Source organism: Euphorbia lathyris, chromosome 5 (assembly GCF_963576675.1).
Source record: "Euphorbia lathyris chromosome 5, ddEupLath1.1, whole genome shotgun sequence".
NCBI classification, from domain to species: domain Eukaryota; kingdom Viridiplantae; phylum Streptophyta; class Magnoliopsida; order Malpighiales; family Euphorbiaceae; genus Euphorbia; species Euphorbia lathyris.
Genome location: NC_088914.1, coordinates 72,137,609 through 72,155,617, shown reverse-complemented (window position 1 = coordinate 72,155,617; position 18,009 = coordinate 72,137,609). Strand labels below are relative to the sequence as shown.

Below are 18,009 nucleotides of genomic sequence, written 5' to 3'. Positions count from 1 at the left end.
AGTATTGAATTCTAATGACGTTTTCACATCGATTAGAATTAGTTTGGTTATTAAATTCGAATGACGTTTTCACATCGACCCGAATTAACTTAGTTATGAATTCGGATGACGTTTGCACATTAATCCGAATTGATATGGTTATAAATTCGAACAACGTTTTCACATCAATTCGAGTTAATTTTAATATTCAAATGACGTTTTCACATCAATTTGAATTAATCTAATTTATAAGTTCAAATGACGTTTTCACATCAGTTTGAATTAATTCAGAGATAAATTCGGATGACATTTTCATATCAATCCGAGTCAGTTTGGTTTAATATATTTTGTATTCGGGATAACATCTCGAATTGATTTATTTTCGTTTTAAATTACGCGTGCGGCGCACACGTAATCTCTTTTTATTAAATTAGAGTTTAATATGATTTTACGTATATCACATATACGATAAAATAGAATAAAAGATCTAAGGGCGAGCATCTCGAATTCAAGCAACGTTTTCACATCGACTAGAATTAGCTTGGTCGCGCATTCGAATAACGTTTTCACATTAGTTCGAATTAATTTGGTTAACTATATCGGTTCGAGATGACATCTTGAAATTTGATGTATTATTTCTCCGAATACAATATATATGGCATGTGTGTATTCAAAAGCCAGTGCAAAGTTTCTAATGAAGAATATCCTCACGCGTATCGTCGAGTTAATAATGCATTTTTGTATCGGCTTAAACCAATTCAAAAGCACAGCGCATTGTGTTATTTAGCCTTTTTTTTTTCGAGTCAACTTTATTATTATTGTTTTTTATTAGGGTCGTGTGTATCACATACACGCGGGGATTCATATTTATTTCACTATCTCGGGTCGGTGACACGCGAAACCGGATAATTAGACTCGAACTAACATAATTGAATTAAATGGGCTTGTTTATTCCAACCAAAGTTAAAGGCCCAAAATTAATAAAAAGAATACCTATATCTAAACCCACACCACCTCCATTCATTTGTTTTATCAAACTATTCAAATCCCATTTTCTTTTCTTCCCCTCTCATCTTCTCGAACTTTCATCTTCTCACCCCTCACTTCCATCGATTCTCTCTCTTCGGTTCCCATGGATTCCGACCACTCTTCTCGCCGTTCTCACTCCGTCTACTCTTCTATGGGCGTTTGTTGGTCATCTCTCTGTATTTTGACATGGTTCGGACCGTTGGGTCCGTTTTTGGGCGATTCGGAGACGGTTGCCGTCCCTCACCTCCGATGACGAGTTCGAACTTCCGAGGGGGTGGTTCTAATCAGTGGGAACCTACATGTAAAGGTGAGCTATGAGGTTTGTGTCTCTTTTGCTCTCACTCCTCCTCGACCTCGGTTTCTCTTCGGGTTTGCCGCGAGTTCTAAGAACTCTTAGAGGCGTATGAAATGTTCTGTGGTCTGAGGTAGATGCTTGCTATGTTGATCTTGTTAGAGGCGTGTTGTTTATTCGATTTGTAATGCTTGTGGTATTGTCTTTGTTGATGGATTATTTGTTGGGACAATTTGATTTGGCATGCTTTGGGTATTTTTTGTTGGGAATGGATTATTTACTGGGAATAATTTGGCTTGAGATATTTTCGGGATGCTTGGCTGTGTGGGTTCGATTTTGGCTATTCCTACTGTTATAGTCCATTCTTACTTGCCTGAATTTAGTTTTGTGTGGAGATGGTTTCCTGTGACCTCCAAACGGGTTCCGAGAACGCAACCAGAGCCGTTATCGGCTCTGGAGGGTGTTTCGGTTCTCCGTTTGGCGTGCTCGGGAACGGGTTTGAGTTACGGTTACTACTTGGTTGATTTATATGAGAAAAAAGAAGAAGCAGTGATACAATAACGGATATATACGTGTATATATGTATGAATGTGAGTAAATTGCAAATGAATTTACCCTTGCTCTTTTGATTGCTTTTCTGAGAATTACAGTATTGGAGAAGCTTTTCCTTGCATCCCCTCTTTACAGTGACAACTCTTCCTATTACAGTGATGAAAGATTTTCAATCTTTTTTTCCTTCCCCTGTTACATTGAGATTACAGATGTTTTCTCCCCCATTACTCCCCTTACATTGTGTTTTTGGCTCTCAATTCCCTCCTTTTTTTGTATTACAATGATGAAGCTCTTTTCCGAAATCCCCCCCTACAGTGATGATCCTTTACTATTTATAGTAAGGATTTGCTTGTGAATCATTGATCATCATTTTTTACTATTTCCTACTGTACCTTGAGGGTTATTTCGTCAATCTGTTTGCCCCATTTTCTCTGTATCTTTGACATTTTTGGATGCCTGCTGGATGAGATCATCTTGTTGAATTATTGATTTTTTGGGCAAAAATGCCATTTGGTCCTTGTAATTGTGATTTTTGCAGACTGACGCCGTTGGAATGAATTCTGGCCTGAATTTGACGCGGACCCGGAATGAATTTGAATTATTTTTGACCCGAGCGGACTCTGTTGGACTCGTACGGACAAAATTCCGAGATCTTGAACTGATAGTTATTCGTGCTTCAGGAATATATCGGACTTGAGCTGACAATTACCCGTGCTTTGGAATCGGACTTGAATTGAAAATTATCCGTGCTTTGGATTTTGTTGGACTCGTATGAATAGTTCTCCGAACTTCTGATTTGTTGGACTTGTTGTACCGCAACGAGATAACTCAGTCATTTGAACGTGATTTGATCATTTTTTAGAATATTCTTGAATCGAGTGTGCATTCTGATCTTACTTTTTGGGGATAGCGGGAATTTCTGGATATCTCAGACATTGGCGAGCTGGTCTTCAGATTCGTCAAAATTACTGTAAAAAACAAAAATAATAAGAGAAATATTCATATTAATAATGCAATATTTATTTATTACTGAAAATTCCATTTTTAAGCGTTCAATTGTCGTTAATTTATTAACTTCTCAATTTTTGAATCCATTTGTCAATTCGTTATTTAGAAATCAACTATATTCCAAACGTTTAATTATAATATAAATCGTAACCAAAGTCAATATTAACTTTATCTTTAATATACGATGTTACATCATAATTCGCAATTCAGACTATAGACGTTTCTAAATATAGTTTACGATAAATAAATACGCATTGAAATGTTAATTTGATTGATTGACATTTGAACTTTAATTAATAAATTATAACTCGAATTCAAGCAAATTCAATTTTATTCAAAATATGATGAATATATCTCGAATAAAATTCATAATAGGTCAAAATTATACCTTAATTCTATTAAGTCGCATTTTGAATATAATTCGATATTTTTACCGATTTATACTGAAATACGACAAATTAGTCTTAACAGCACAATTTTTCCACAATAAATTATTTTTGAGATAATACCATGTATTCTGGATAATTCATGAATTGTTCAAATTTTGAGTGAAATTTATTAAAAACTTAAAAATTGGTCCGGACAAAAATGGGTATCTACAGCTGCCCCCCTTTGTATATCTCCATTGAAAATGGAGTATACAAAGTAGACCGAGATACCCATTTTGGCGGGTTTATTATACAACAAAATAAAAAAGGATAGAGATGAGTGTTTGCGGTTTCCCCGCTCCTATTTGATTTTTGTTTTGGATATTTGTGTGTAGCTGAAACGCTTGAAATGTTGTGGAATGACTTTGACCGGCCATTCTCCGGGATGGATGATTTTGAGTGGAATCCTTTCGCCTGGACGTTGTGACTGTCTGTCCTGCTGTTTGGACTGCTACAACAATCACGTCCTGCTACTTAGACTTTTGTGTCGCTGCGCCCTGCTGCTTAGATGCTTTGACTGCACCCTGCTGCATAGGTACGGTGGCTGTCTGTCCTGTTGTTTGGACTGCTACGACAGCCACATGCTGCTTCAAGACGTTTTCGTCGATCCGCCCTGACACTTTGACTGCACCCTGCTGCTTAGATGCGGTGGCTGTCTGTCCTGCTGTTTGGACTGCTACGACAGCCACACCTTGTTGCAAACATGTTTTCGTCGCCACGCCCTGCTGCTTAGACGCTTTGACTGCACCCTGCTGCTTAGATGCGATGGTTGTCTGTCCTGCTTTTTGGACTGCTACAACAACCACATGTTGCTTCAAGATGTTTTCGTCAATGTGTCAGGCTGTTTAGGCACCTCGACTGCACCCTGCTACTTAGATGCGGTGGCTGTCTGTCCTGCTATTTGGACTGCTACAACAGCCACACCTTGTTGCGAACATGTTTTCGTCGCCACGTCCTGTTGCTTAGACGCTTTGACTGCACCCTGCTGCTTAGATGCGATGGTTGTCTGTCCTGCTGTTTGGACTGCTACAACAACCACATGTTGCTTCAAGATGTTTTCGTCGATGGGCCATGCTTAAACGGTTCGGCTGCACCCTGCTACTTAGATGCGGTGGCTATCTGTCCTGCTGTTTGGACTGCTACGATAGCCACGTCTCGTTGCGAACATGTTTTCGTCGCCACGTCCTGCTACTTAGACGCTTTGACTGCACCCTGCTGCTTAGATGCTGTGACTGTCTGTCCTACTATTTGGACTGCTACGACAGCCACATGGTTGTAAACATGTTTTGAGTGTTTAGAGCGGCTCCCCGCGATTGGTTTGAGTTTTGTGAGCGGCTCCCCGCAACTTGTTTGAGTTCTGTGAGCGGCTCCCCGCAAATTGGTGTGAGTTCTGTGAGCGGCTCCCCGCAAAATGTGTGAGTTCTGTGAGCGGCTCCCCGCAAATGGTGTGAGTTTTCTGAGCAGCTCCCCGCAACTTGTTTGAGTTCTGTGAGCGGCTCCCCGCAAATTGGTGTAAGTTTTGTGAGCGGCTCCCCGCAACTTGTTTGAGTTTTGTGAGCGGCTCCCCGCAAAATGTGCATTAGATGCAGATAGTGTTAATCTTTTGCTGATTTTTCAATCTGGGTTGATTTTGCTGGGGATTCTCTGGATTTTCAGTTTTAGCTTTTGTGGCAATGGTTCTAAAGTTCGTGCCATGTAGGAGGAGTTGAATGATGGATGAACTCTCTGTTATTGTTAGGTTGAGTGGAATGGCTTGAGAATGTTCATTCTTCGTTTTGAAAGGCTTTGAGACTGGGCCTTTTCCAGTTTTGAATGCTCTGAGACTGGGCATCCTCCAGTTTTTTTTTTCTTTTTTTTTCTAGAGTGACGACGGCTCCCCGTATCCTTTTGAAGATGGGCTATACTTGCGATCACCTGTCAAAACTTCTTGTATTCCTGCAAAACTCAACATCTATGCATGACAAAATGGATGAATGCATGTGTAATATGCTTTTCTTTTTTCTTTTTTTTTCGGAATGATTTTTTCTTTATTTGAAAAGAAGTTTTTGATGTTTTCTTCTTTTTGGGTTTTTTGTTCGAGAAACACGAGTTCTTTTTTCTTTTGGAAATTTTCATGATTTTCTTTATGCATGATTAATTGCTCACTGAATGCAAATTTGATTATCTGAAATGTTTTTGATGAATGAATGAATGCATGAGCTCACTCAACAAGCGGAGCAATTTTCTGAAAATTTCCGACCTTGAAGGTTTGATTTGTGTGAAACATTTGAAATTTTCAAGAGAGGTGCACCAAATGATATATTTGAAATGACATGCAATGAACACAATGATGTTCTTCCTTGAATGAATGTTTGTGACGAAATGGCCAGTTAAGGCATGATATGCTTGCAGTGAGAAAAATGCTCTGAGGAATACTTGAGGAAAAATGCAATTTAGTGCAAGAATGATTTTTTGTGATTTTCTGTTTGAAATTTGTTTATTTATGAAAATATCAATGGGAGTTTTTTTTTTTTGAATTTCTAGTGTAAAAAGATAGACGTGAAATGTTTTTTTTTTTGTGATATGATCTACTGAATTTTTTTTTTAAATGCTCGTGAAAATATTGAGATGATATGATGATTTTTGAAAAACTTATGGGAAAAAATGATGTTGAAATTATGGATGTGATATGATACTACTTTTTGAAAACTCTTGAGGAAAATGATGACAAAAATATTAATGCGATGTAATGTTTTCGTTTTTTTTTTTTTGAAAATATGAATGCAATATGCTGGAGAATCTTATGAAATCACTATAAAAAGTGTTATGAAAGATAATGATTAGGGAGAAGTTTTTTTTTTTATCCATTCGGCTCATTTGTAATGCGTAACCCGAGAGAGATCGGTGCTGCTTCTCGAAAATTTTGGACTTCATTTGATCAGAATTCTGTGGTTTTAGACATGCATCTTAGTTTGACAAATGGTCTTGTAGTCAATAATCATGACTTCGCTTCGGCTCATTTTCGCAAAGACTGATCAATCTTTCTGAATCTTCGCTATTCTTGGGGGTATCTAGCACATGTGCAATCTGAGAGAGATCAAACTGCTTCTCAGGATCTTCAGCTTCATTTGTTTAAGATTCAGTGGTCCTGCCTTTGTCTCTCAGCCAACCATCCGATTTTTGACATTTTCGCAAAGACTAATCAGTTTTTCTGAACCCCGGCTATCTCCATGGATTTTCGAAGCCCATGACTTTTGAAGATTATGGTTCTTTATAATCATTTCACATGAAGGTACCATGGCCCCAATGTTTTCATTCTCGGTTTCAACATTACCGATGTCTCTGTTTGATGGATTTGGGTGTTGAGGAAGTCAATTGGGTTGCCCCCAAAGAACTCTTCATGAACACACGCTCAAACATTGGAGCGGTATCTCAGTATCTCATTCTTCAGACATTGGTCAACACCTCTGAGGATGTTTCGCTCTCAAGGCTTGCGAAGATTATGGTTCTTTATAACCATTTTGTGTGAAGGTCCCGTGCCCCCAATGTTTTTGGCTCTCAATTCCCTCCTTTTTTTGTATTACAGTGATGAAGCTCTTTTCCGAAATCCCCCCTACAGTGATGATCCTTTACTATTTATAGTAAGGATTTGCTTGTGAATCATTGATCATCATTTTTTACTATTTCCTACTGTACCTTGAGGGTTATTTCGTCAATCTGTTTGCCCCATTTTCTCTGTATCTTTGACATTTTTGGATGCCTGCTGGATGAGATCATCTTGTTGAATTATTGATTTTTTGGGCAAAAATGCCATTTGGTCCTTGTAATTGTGATTTTTGCAGACTGACGCCGTTGGAATGAATTCTGGCCTGAATTTGACGCGGACCCGGAATGAATTTGAATTATTTTTGACCCGAGCGGACTCTGTTGGACTCGTACGGACAAAATTCCGAGATCTTGAACTGATAGTTATTCGTGCTTCAGGAATATATCGGACTTGAGCTGACAATTACCCGTGCTTTGGAATCGGACTTGAATTGAAAATTATCCGTGCTTTGGATTTTGTTGGACTCGTATGAATAGTTCTCCGAACTTCTGATTTGTTGGACTTGTTGTACCGCAACGAGATAACTCAGTCATTTGAACGTGATTTGATCATTTTTTAGAATATTCTTGAATCGAGTGTGCATTCTGATCTTGCTTTTTGGGGATAGCGGGAATTTCTGGGTATCTCAGACATTGGCGAGCTGGTCTTCAGATTCGTCAAAATTACTGTAAAAAACAAAAATAATAAGAGAAATATTCATATTAATAATGCAATATTTATTTATTACTGAAAATTCCATTTTTAAGCGTTCAATTGTCGTTAATTTATTAACTTCTCAATTTTTGAATCCATTTGTCATAATTCGTTATTTAGAAATCAACTATATTCCAAACGTTTAATTATAATATAAATCGTAACCAAAGTCAATATTAACTTTAACTTTAATATACGATGTTACATCATAATTCGCAATTCAGACTATAGACGTTTCTAAATATAGTTTACGACAAATAAATACGCATTGAAATGTTAATTTGATTGATTGACATTTGAACTTTAATTAATAAATTATAACTCGAATTCAAGCAAATTCAATTTTATTCAAAATATGGTGAATATATCTCGAATAAAATTCATAATAGGTCAAAATTATACCTTAATTCTATTAAGTCGCATTTTGAATATAATTCGATATTTTTACCGATTTATACCGAAATACGACAAATTAGTCTTAACAGCACAATTTTTCCACAATAAATTATTTTTGAGATAATACCATGTATTCTGGATAATTCATGAATTGTTCAAATTTTGAGTGAAATTTATTAAAAACTTAAAAATTGGTCCGGACAAAAATGGATATCTACATTTACAAATCGATCAAACCACCAGATTTATTTGTATATTTTTCTCTTAAATAATTTTACTTTTCGATAATGTAATAATTTTACATTACATATTTTAAATTAAAATATACATTTGAAATAGAGAGCACATTTCTGAGTTCCATTCTATCTCCACCTTCTCTAAAACAATCCTAACTTCCTAATTGACAAAATTTAAAATAAGATTTGTTCTAACTGTAAATTGTTGATGGTATATGTTTTTTTTTTGTTTTATTAAATTGCTGTTTTATTAAACTCATCCGGGCAGTTTTTATTTCAGCTGCTAAAGAATGGATGCTGAAGTCGGATGGGGTGGTTTTTAAATAATGACGGCTAAAGCCTAAATTTGTTATAGATCCGAACATTTTCTTTTAGAAACTCGTTGAATCGAACCGCCAAAAGTATAGAACTTATTGGTGGGAAAAGTTGTGGATACCAAAGAATATAAACTACATCAGATTGGTTTGACCGTTATTTAATTGAGGGTGTTGAAACCTTTTCTAACTAGCAGTGGCTAAACCGGAACTAAAAACTCGGAGGGTCGTGGACAAAAACTTAGTAGAAGCACTGTTTTTTTAGGAGATCAAATATGCTCAACATAACCTGTTTTTGTCCAGATGCATCGAGACATTATACTACTATATATGCTGCTGTGTTTTTTCTGTGGAATGACAAAAGAGGTTCGCTAACAATTTAGCTTTCCAAATATACATTCCGATTTACAAATATTAATAGAAAAAGCATTTTGAGGTCTATAATTTTTTTTTATTTTTTTAACTAAACCTATTATCTTTAAATTTCATACATTATCAATCAATTATAATGGTATGAAATTGGAGTAACAGAATCTTTCATTTTATTTGAATTTGAATTTACATTATTAACAGTTCGAATATAGTATTCTATATATTTGATGTGGTTATACAAAAACTATAAGGACCATTTTGGTAAATAGAGTCTAATTATTAGTGGATTATATTAACTGTTAGTTGATTCATTTTATTTTTGGTAAAATTTAACTGGTTGTTAGTAGCGGATTGTATAAAATGACAAAAGACATTAATCTTTTAGTAATTCATATTTAAAATGTGAGTTACTAATTGACAAATATAACTTTGAGCAAATGTATTTATCAATATGATTACAAACAATTTTCTTGTAATAAATTAGTGTTTAATATGTCATATTCTTTTTTTAAAAAATATGTCATATTATTACTCACATCCTAAAAACGGTTATATACACATGGTATAGCATAAATCTTTATTAATACTGCTAGGGGTGAATTTAAAAAAAAAAAATCGTTTTATTCCATCTAAAATATCCACTACACAAAAAAAGAAAAAAGGCTTTTAGAAATTGAAAGATATGTGTAAAAACTTTTAATAAGTGGAAAAACCCCTTATAGACTCATTGTTAAACGTTGCTTTGCTAATTATTTTTAATTATGGAAATATGTCCCATTATTATTAAATTTACAACAACGAAAAATCTACCATTATTAATAATTGTTTATAATAATTAAATATCCGCTTATTAAAACTAATTATAAGAACACTCAATAAAACACAACTCAACTACTCATAAGCCACACCCCTGTTAAAAACCCTACAATGTAAATGGCTAGCATTCTCTTCCATTGCCTTCTACTGCCTGAATTCTTGTTTATTTGCATGCTACCATTTCCTTCTTCATTTTCTTTAACCCTATTCAGCAGATCTGTGCTTACTTTCATACTTTGGTAATGAACTTCTTCTCTATCAAACCAATTGAAATATCCACAATATTTGGGTCACTGCAATTCCACATTTACAGTTAAATCAATCCAATTATCAATGAATTGTAGGTAATAAAGAAGCAAAAACACATACCCCATAATTTCGACATCCATAAAAACGTCTTCCTGGATTACGAGGTCTCCATGAGACTTTCAGTGCAACATGTTCACCACAGAAACATATCTCGTGACCCATCATCAAATCAATTTCCTTCGTTTTTCAGGGAAAAAAAATTGGTCACAAAACTTCAAAGGAACAGAGGAACGAACCAGAAGTGAAAACCTAAAGAACTTCATGCGGGAAATCAAATAGAGAGAAGATAAGAAAACCAAACGAGAAGAAGACGAAATCCATGAGCAGAAGAAGAAGCGAAGATGGAGAAGAAGAAGAACCGAAGACGGCGAAGAAGAAGAAGAAGAAATCGTGCGGATATTACCGTTGAAATGGAGAGGAACCCAGTCTTCACACGCGTCTGGCGTTTGAGAACCAGACATTTTCTAGGTCAGCACCACGTATGCGAGGAGGGGGTAAATTGGGTAGTTTTTGGGGAGTTTAGATGGTCAATAGATTGTCCCTTAAGTTTAGAGGATAAAATGAAAAAAGGTCAAGTTCAGAGGCTAAGTATGTATTAAGCCAAAATGATACAAACTTCTTATTTTTATACTCTTTTCCATGAATGCTCGGTCCATAAAATCTTGTCACATATGCTTGCATCAGAAGCACTTTCCACATGGAAGAAAATGATTTTAGAGAGCAACTTTAATCTTCAAATCGTCAACCTTCTAATGGACTGTACCATTGATATGCCCTTATTCTAACACTTTATACCCAAACATTGTTCAAATGATGCCAAATCAGTTTGTCTTCTCTAGAACTCAAGAGAATTAATATATTACAAATATCATGAGCCAGCCGAGGAAGAAATAAAGATTGAATTTTGCCACTATCCCAAAATTGATCCCTAGATTGAATTTTGCCACTATCCCGCTTGAAACTCGGTGCTAGTCTAAACCCGAGGATCATTCCATACTAGAATATAATTCCAATTGTCAATTCTCCATCTAAGCATATCAACAGAGCTCCACACACTCCTCTAAATTAACCTAGGATTATTATCTAATTTAGAGGACATGAAAGAATCTCGAGATAGTATTCAACTTTGTTAATGAACTTCCAACCTTCTTTAGCAAGAAAAGAGAGCGTAAAATCATGAAGATCAGTAAACTCAAGACCTTCCTGATCCTTACTAACACACAATGCAGACCAATCAAAGTAGTGTGCATATCTTCAAGACGTTAAGCTCAGAGAAATTCAACAAGCATGTTTGAACTTTGAACCCAATTCTTTAAGGACTAATTGGTTTTTAATATTGAGGGAAACTGAACAACCATGTCGATTAATTAGAAGACTGCTAAAAAAGAGAAAGAGGATATTTTAGATCAATGATACATTAGAAATAAAATAAGGAAACCAAATTTGAATAGAAAAAAAGTCTTGTATTGTACATAAAACATAAATATTTACAAAATTCAATTTTTTTTTGGAGAAGAAAATATGTGAATAATGAAAAGAGAAAAAGAAAAGGAAAGGAACCTAATTGATGAGGAACATAAATCAATGATACAGTAGAAAGACGTTTCAGATTGACCAACTATCTATTAGAAAATGAAGATTCATTCACTTATTCCTTCAAAATGCACAAGGAAATCATTAAATGGAAACATGATATTCTTGAAAACTTGTGAAACATGTATGTTAAAAATAAGAAGCATTGTTAATTAGCTAACCAATTGTTCCTCACTTGTCTGATTCTTAACACTCTCTGGACGCTTTGTCCATACTGAAATCCCATGGATTTTTCTTGTGTTTACAGTAAATCGTTTTTTTTAAAAATAAATAAATGGGACACAATACGCTTATATTAAAGAAGAAGGAAAAATTTCCACCCCACTCAATGGCGAATCCAGGATTTGAGGGAGCGGGGAGCAAAATTCTACGTAAAAATTTTTAGACAAAAAATATAAAATTGTTCAATTTTTTTATGTCAAAAAATGCAAAATTGTTCAATTTTCATGCATTATTTTCATGATTTTTTTTTGATAAAAAACGTAAATTATAATGTTTCCGACTCGTAATCATCCATTTCCGGGATTCTCTGGTTGTTACGCATCAAATATCCCTAACATTTTGGGTCAGGTGCAATTTTACCCCTAACATCTAAAATGGGTGCAATTTTACCCCTAATGTTTGTAGCCAAAAGCAATTTTATCCCTAACGTTGATAAATTGGATCAATTTCATACACTATTATAAAATACAATTATTTTTATCTTTATTTTGCACCAATTGCATATCAATTTTGTAATTTTGCACCAATTTTACCTCTAACGTTGATAAATTGGATCAATTTCAGACACTATTATTCATGACTTAGAAGACAGTTTGATGAATTATTTCTCAAATTGACTCAATTTATCAACGTTAGGGGTAAAATTGCTCTTGGCTTCCAACATTATGGATAAAATTGCTCCTAACCCAAAATATTATGGATATTTTTGCACTTTAACCCTTATTTTTGGATTTAAATTTTTTTTTTAATGGGATGAAGGGGGGCAAATGACTCCTTTGACCCCTCTAGATCCGTCCCTGACCCCACCCGAATGTGATTCGAACCCATGACCTCCCTAGTCATAGGTATACTCTCAGCCACTAGGCTAAGAACTTCACCACATTTACAATAAATCGTTAATTCACACACATTATTGTTCATCATTACGGCTCTTGAAGTGGAGATTTAAGGAACATGTGAAGGCGGCTTTAGTGAAAGAGTGAGGTAAAACCTTGACTATAACATGAGAAATTCATAGTGTTTATGAATGTTGTATGCACATGCACAACAAAACACATAAAATCTATTTAAATGGGAAAAACTAGAAATAGCACGGTTAGAATACTCGGTAATTGAATAGATCCAAAACCCAATCAAATTCCATTATATATATTGTTAAATGTATGTGTTTGATGGTTTCATGGAAAACAGTGAAGGGTTTTCCATACTTGATCAACATTAATTAGTTTTTAATATGAAAACTGAATTCAGCTAAACTGAATTATAACCAGTATAAGCAAAGCAATAAATTTTGAATTGAAAATTAAATTAAGTTAAATTGTTAAACACACTTATGATTTGAAGGATTGGAGTTAATATGAAAACTTAATTCAACTAAATTCAATTAATTATAATTAGTTCAATGTATAGAAACACATTTTTGAAACTGAAAATTTAATTTAATAAAATTGTTAAACATAGTACATTGAATTATAATTAGTTAAATAAAGCAATAAATTTTTGAAATGAAATCTTTTGAATAAATATGCAACTGCCCTAATGACTTATATGTAATCCTCCTATATAAACTATCTCCAATCCCTCAAAACAAACATTAATTCTTCTCCAACAAATATACAATTTAGAAAAAGAGATACATATATATTATTTGTCATATTTTATATCTATAGATGACTTCATTCTCATATTTCCTCATCATGATTCTCATTGTCTCAGGTTAAATATATATTTTTTAATGATATTATTATTGTTTTTAGATCATATCATGAGAAATTTTATTAATTTGAAAAACTATATGCTACAATATAGTTGCAGGCACAATACCAGAGATGGTAGAGGCACAAAGATGTCAAGACACAAGTAAAAGTATAACAAATATAAAACCATGTATGCTTATTACTTGTCGCCAAGTATGCTTTCAAAACCACCCAAATGCGGGTGCAAGTGCTCTATGCAATGTTGATCAGATCACTGGAGACTCTACTTGCATTTGTTATTATAATTGCTCTTAGATATATATTTTTAGTTATCTACTTGTTTTTACACAACTTATCTACTTTGTTGATAATAATTATTCTTTCATCCTAAGAGTAGTCCTTATTTTGTTTTAGGATGGGATGAACAGTATAGTTAATAAAACAAAATTATCTGTAAGATGTACTTACATGATTAATAAATATTCTAGTTATTAATTATTATATTTCCAATTTGATCTTTCTTTCTTCTATTCGTTGGTATTCTTTTTATTTATATAATATTTGTACTATTTAATCTTACGTCTACAAGAATGTATGATAGAAGAATGTAGGGGAAGGTACCTTCAAGAGTATTCAGATTCATTTAATGTCGTCTCAGAGCTCAATATTACTTTGTGATTGCCAGCTCTATTTCATTATATCTCGATATATAATTAATCTCTTACTGTTTTGTTTTTTTCTTAATGTAAATCTTATTGGTAAAAGTATAAATATGGATATTATGTTCTTTTTATATATAATAGAATGTTGGTTTTTGGGAGAGATCAAGTAATACATTCAATAAAAAAAAGTGATATATACAATTCTATTAGAGTAGATTGATGTTAAAAAACATATGAATGCAAAATAATCAATGGCATCAATTAATTAGTTGAATGTATTGCACTGGAGCATTGTAAAAAAAAATGGAATAAAGTCACTATAATTTTAACTAGTCTCTGACTTTCTAAATTCTTTAAATTAAATAGATATATTTGTGGGGAACAAGGAGCTCTTGGATTCGATTTTGAACGACATGGACATGCGTTCCCAAAGAGTAAGAAAAGCCTCCCGGGTTTTCCACTATATACTGAGAAAAATTGGTATGTTAGACGCCGCAATGAGACTATCATACCCTTCAGAGACAGAGTTGACTTTCTATCTACTTTATCACAATTTATAATATCTTAAATATTTCTTAATGAGTTTGTTTCATGAATTCTACTCCACTTTCAGCCCTTAATAATTACTACGATGCTAATGCAATAGATGATAATTGTTATTTATTTTGAGAAAGCAGGATTTTCTCTGATTCTCATGTTCATTTAGATACAATTATGACAAGGTAATATACAAATGAATGATGGAGGCTAATGTCAATAGAAATATGTACAGTAAAACCTCGATAAATGCATATCCTTGAGACCGGAAAAAATATTCATCAAGCGATATTATTTATTTATGGATAAATGAATAAATTATTCATTTATCGATAAATCAATATTTATTATTTTATAGATAATTTTTCATTGTAAAATGCATATAGACGAAGAAATTATCCAGTCAATAATGAACCAGAGCCAGATGATAGTTGTGTTGTTGCAAATGTATCGTCAAAAGAAGCCTTTCAAGCAATGGTTACCTTAAACAACTACTTGCTACAACATGAGTAAAATATACTAGAAGTTGTGTTTGCACTACAAAAAGTTAAGGATTGTGTTCATTTTGGTTTAGGTGGAAAGAAAAAACAATCAACTATAGATGCATTTTTTCCAGAGAAAATGACTTCTAGTTGAATGGTTGAAAAGTTTTGGTATATATATATATATATATATATATATATATATATATATATATATATTGTATGTAATTCAATAGTTATTAATTTATATTTTCATTGGGCCCTTAAGGATTTAAATATTTTTATTACTTAATGCATTTAGCGAGGTTATTGCTTTACTCCATTGGCCCAAGTCGGGATTGAAAGAATTTATTATATAAACGAAGTTATTACTTTATCGAACATTCATTTATGGAGGTTTAACTGTATGATGGAGGCAATATATTCATGAACAAAATCAAATGATGACGAAATAATGTAAACTTTCGAATGAGAAAATAATGAAATACTGTTCTCGATCATTTACAAATATATATATATATATATATATATATATATATATATATATATTTAAAAAAGCGTTGAACAAGTAGCTTTGGAAAACTATTTAGGAAACACAATATTTGCAGTGCTTCCCCATATTTTGAGGTATATTCTAGAACCTTGTACATTTGTTATTTAGAATGTAAGATAAATATCGGTGGAAATTCTGATGAAAACTTATAAAGTTATGATAATTACCTTAGTATTCTTGAAATATATTCCAATGGAAAGAATATTAAATTTTGATATTTTTGGAATGCTCGAGAATGGAATAGAACTTTTATCGATAAAATTCTATTTTAATTGAAAGGAAAAGCTAAATAAAACTAAAAAAAATCTAGGAAATTATGACAATTACCCAAACATTACCAAAACATTATTCCATATTGGACATTCATTCTAATGTTCAGAGAAATTTTTAGAAATGAGTGGGACTTGATAAAATTCTTTTTTGATTAAAGGCTGGTTATCGAGGAGGAGCCGAAGATGGACATCCCAGCCATGCTGGCACCCCCGAACCAATATTATTAAAAGGAAAAATAAAAAAAATCCGATTACAAAAGAATGAAAGAAAAAAAAAACACAGAACATGATCAAGAGAAACGGTAAGAGCACCATCCTCCCCTATTGTGAAGAAAAGCCGATTCACAGAAGCCCGGAATATCATCCCACCACGTAAAACTAGAAGCCGTCCGTCCAAAGTTTGCAAGCGAGTCGGCAACCCGATTGCCTTCACGGAAAATATGAGAAATAACACAGTTCATAGCTTCAACCTATGTCAAACAATTTAACCAATTCTGTCTAATTACCCAAGGAACCGATGTGGATTTGGTTTTCAGCATCTGCACTACATACATAGAGTCACTTTGAATCCAAATCTTCTGCCAACCTTTGTTATAAGCCAAATCAATAGCATGAACAGCCGCAGACAACTCAGCAAGGAAGGCAAACAAACTGGTGATTGGAAAAGTAAATGCTCACAAACCAGTACTTGAGCGAAAAATTCCACCACACCCGGCCGGTCCAGGGGAACCCGATACAGAGGCATCAGTGTTAATCTTCGTCCAATCCCTCGGAGGAAGCTGCCAAACAACCGGGATGATTCGCGGCCCTTTAGCAAGCCTTTTAGGAATCCCGAGCTCTCTCAAAATTTGTGTTTCCACTAACGAATTCCATGTAGTACCCGACCCGTGTGAGAAGATTCTCGCAAGGCTCTCCAAATGCGTCTTAAAACCATTACTGTTTCTGGTTTTTCATCCTCAAAAATGCATCTATTCCGAGTAATCCACAATGCCCAAATAGAATTTCCAATTGCAGCTACCCATAATTCAGAAATTTGAGAGCTAAAGCGCTGAACAATGGCATCACTTATGAGATCTTTAAGTGTCGAGCTTGTGTTGATCCGACGTCCAAACAACGAGCTAATACCTTGCCAGATAATTCTAGCAAACGGACAAGTGACGAAAAGATGATCAATTGATTCCACATCAGACAAACATAAACTGCAATGCGAGACAATAAAACATCCACGTAATCTCAGCTTGTCGTGAGTAGGCAAATAGCAAAGATAGGCACGCCATGCGACAAGATAGGGAGTTGATAAAATTCTTATTTTCAATAATAAAAAGCTTAATAAAAGCTAGAAAAGGTTAAAAAAGTATACTAGATACCCAGATATTTTCAAAATATTCTTCAAGTTATTAAACATTCATTTGGAATATTCCTAGAACTTTTGTGAAATAAGTGGGACTTTTATTAATAAAATTCCTATTATTAATATAATAAAAGGCTTCCTAAAAGTTAGAAAATTAAAATAAATGTCCAAACTATATTCCAATGTACGGAATATTCTTTTGAATACCACTGGAATCCTTGAGAATAAAATGAGATTTTTATCTAAAAGAAATCTATTTTTCATAAAAAGGTTAAAAACCCATGAAAATTACAAAATAAATACTTCTTCAACTTAAAATTAATTTTAAACCTATTTTTCTTAAAAGGTGGAGTTTTTACTTAATTTTAGTATAAAAATATTGGAAAAAGGACAAGAAATTTGAAAATTACATGAAAAAGAGCCGAAAAGGGAGGAGCTCCGGCTCTGTTTGCTTAGCTCTGTTCTTGACGAACAGTCAAATGGCTCCACTTTTGTGAAAAATCATAATAAATCAAACATAGGTCCGATTGACCTCAAATCAAAGTCCAAAATTAAAAAATAAATATATCTAATTGAAAACGAAATAAAAAGTCACTTTATTTCTCAGAAATTATACCCTTGGAGCATGTC

At 33.7% G+C, this 18,009-nt stretch overlaps 1 long non-coding RNA gene across 2 annotated transcripts; it reads left to right on the top strand.

Annotated features, from left to right (window-relative positions):
- Nucleotides 1-794: 794 nt before the first annotated feature.
- Nucleotides 795-2,888, top strand: LOC136228550 (uncharacterized). 2 transcript variants are annotated; one of them, XR_010688737.1, is made up of 2 exons: nucleotides 795-1,315; nucleotides 2,391-2,888. It is a non-coding gene; the product is annotated as an uncharacterized lncRNA (long non-coding RNA). The 2 variants fall into 2 exon arrangements; XR_010688738.1 differs by having other exon boundaries at nucleotides 795-1,327.
- The last annotated feature ends 15,121 nt before the right edge of the window (nucleotides 2,889-18,009 follow it).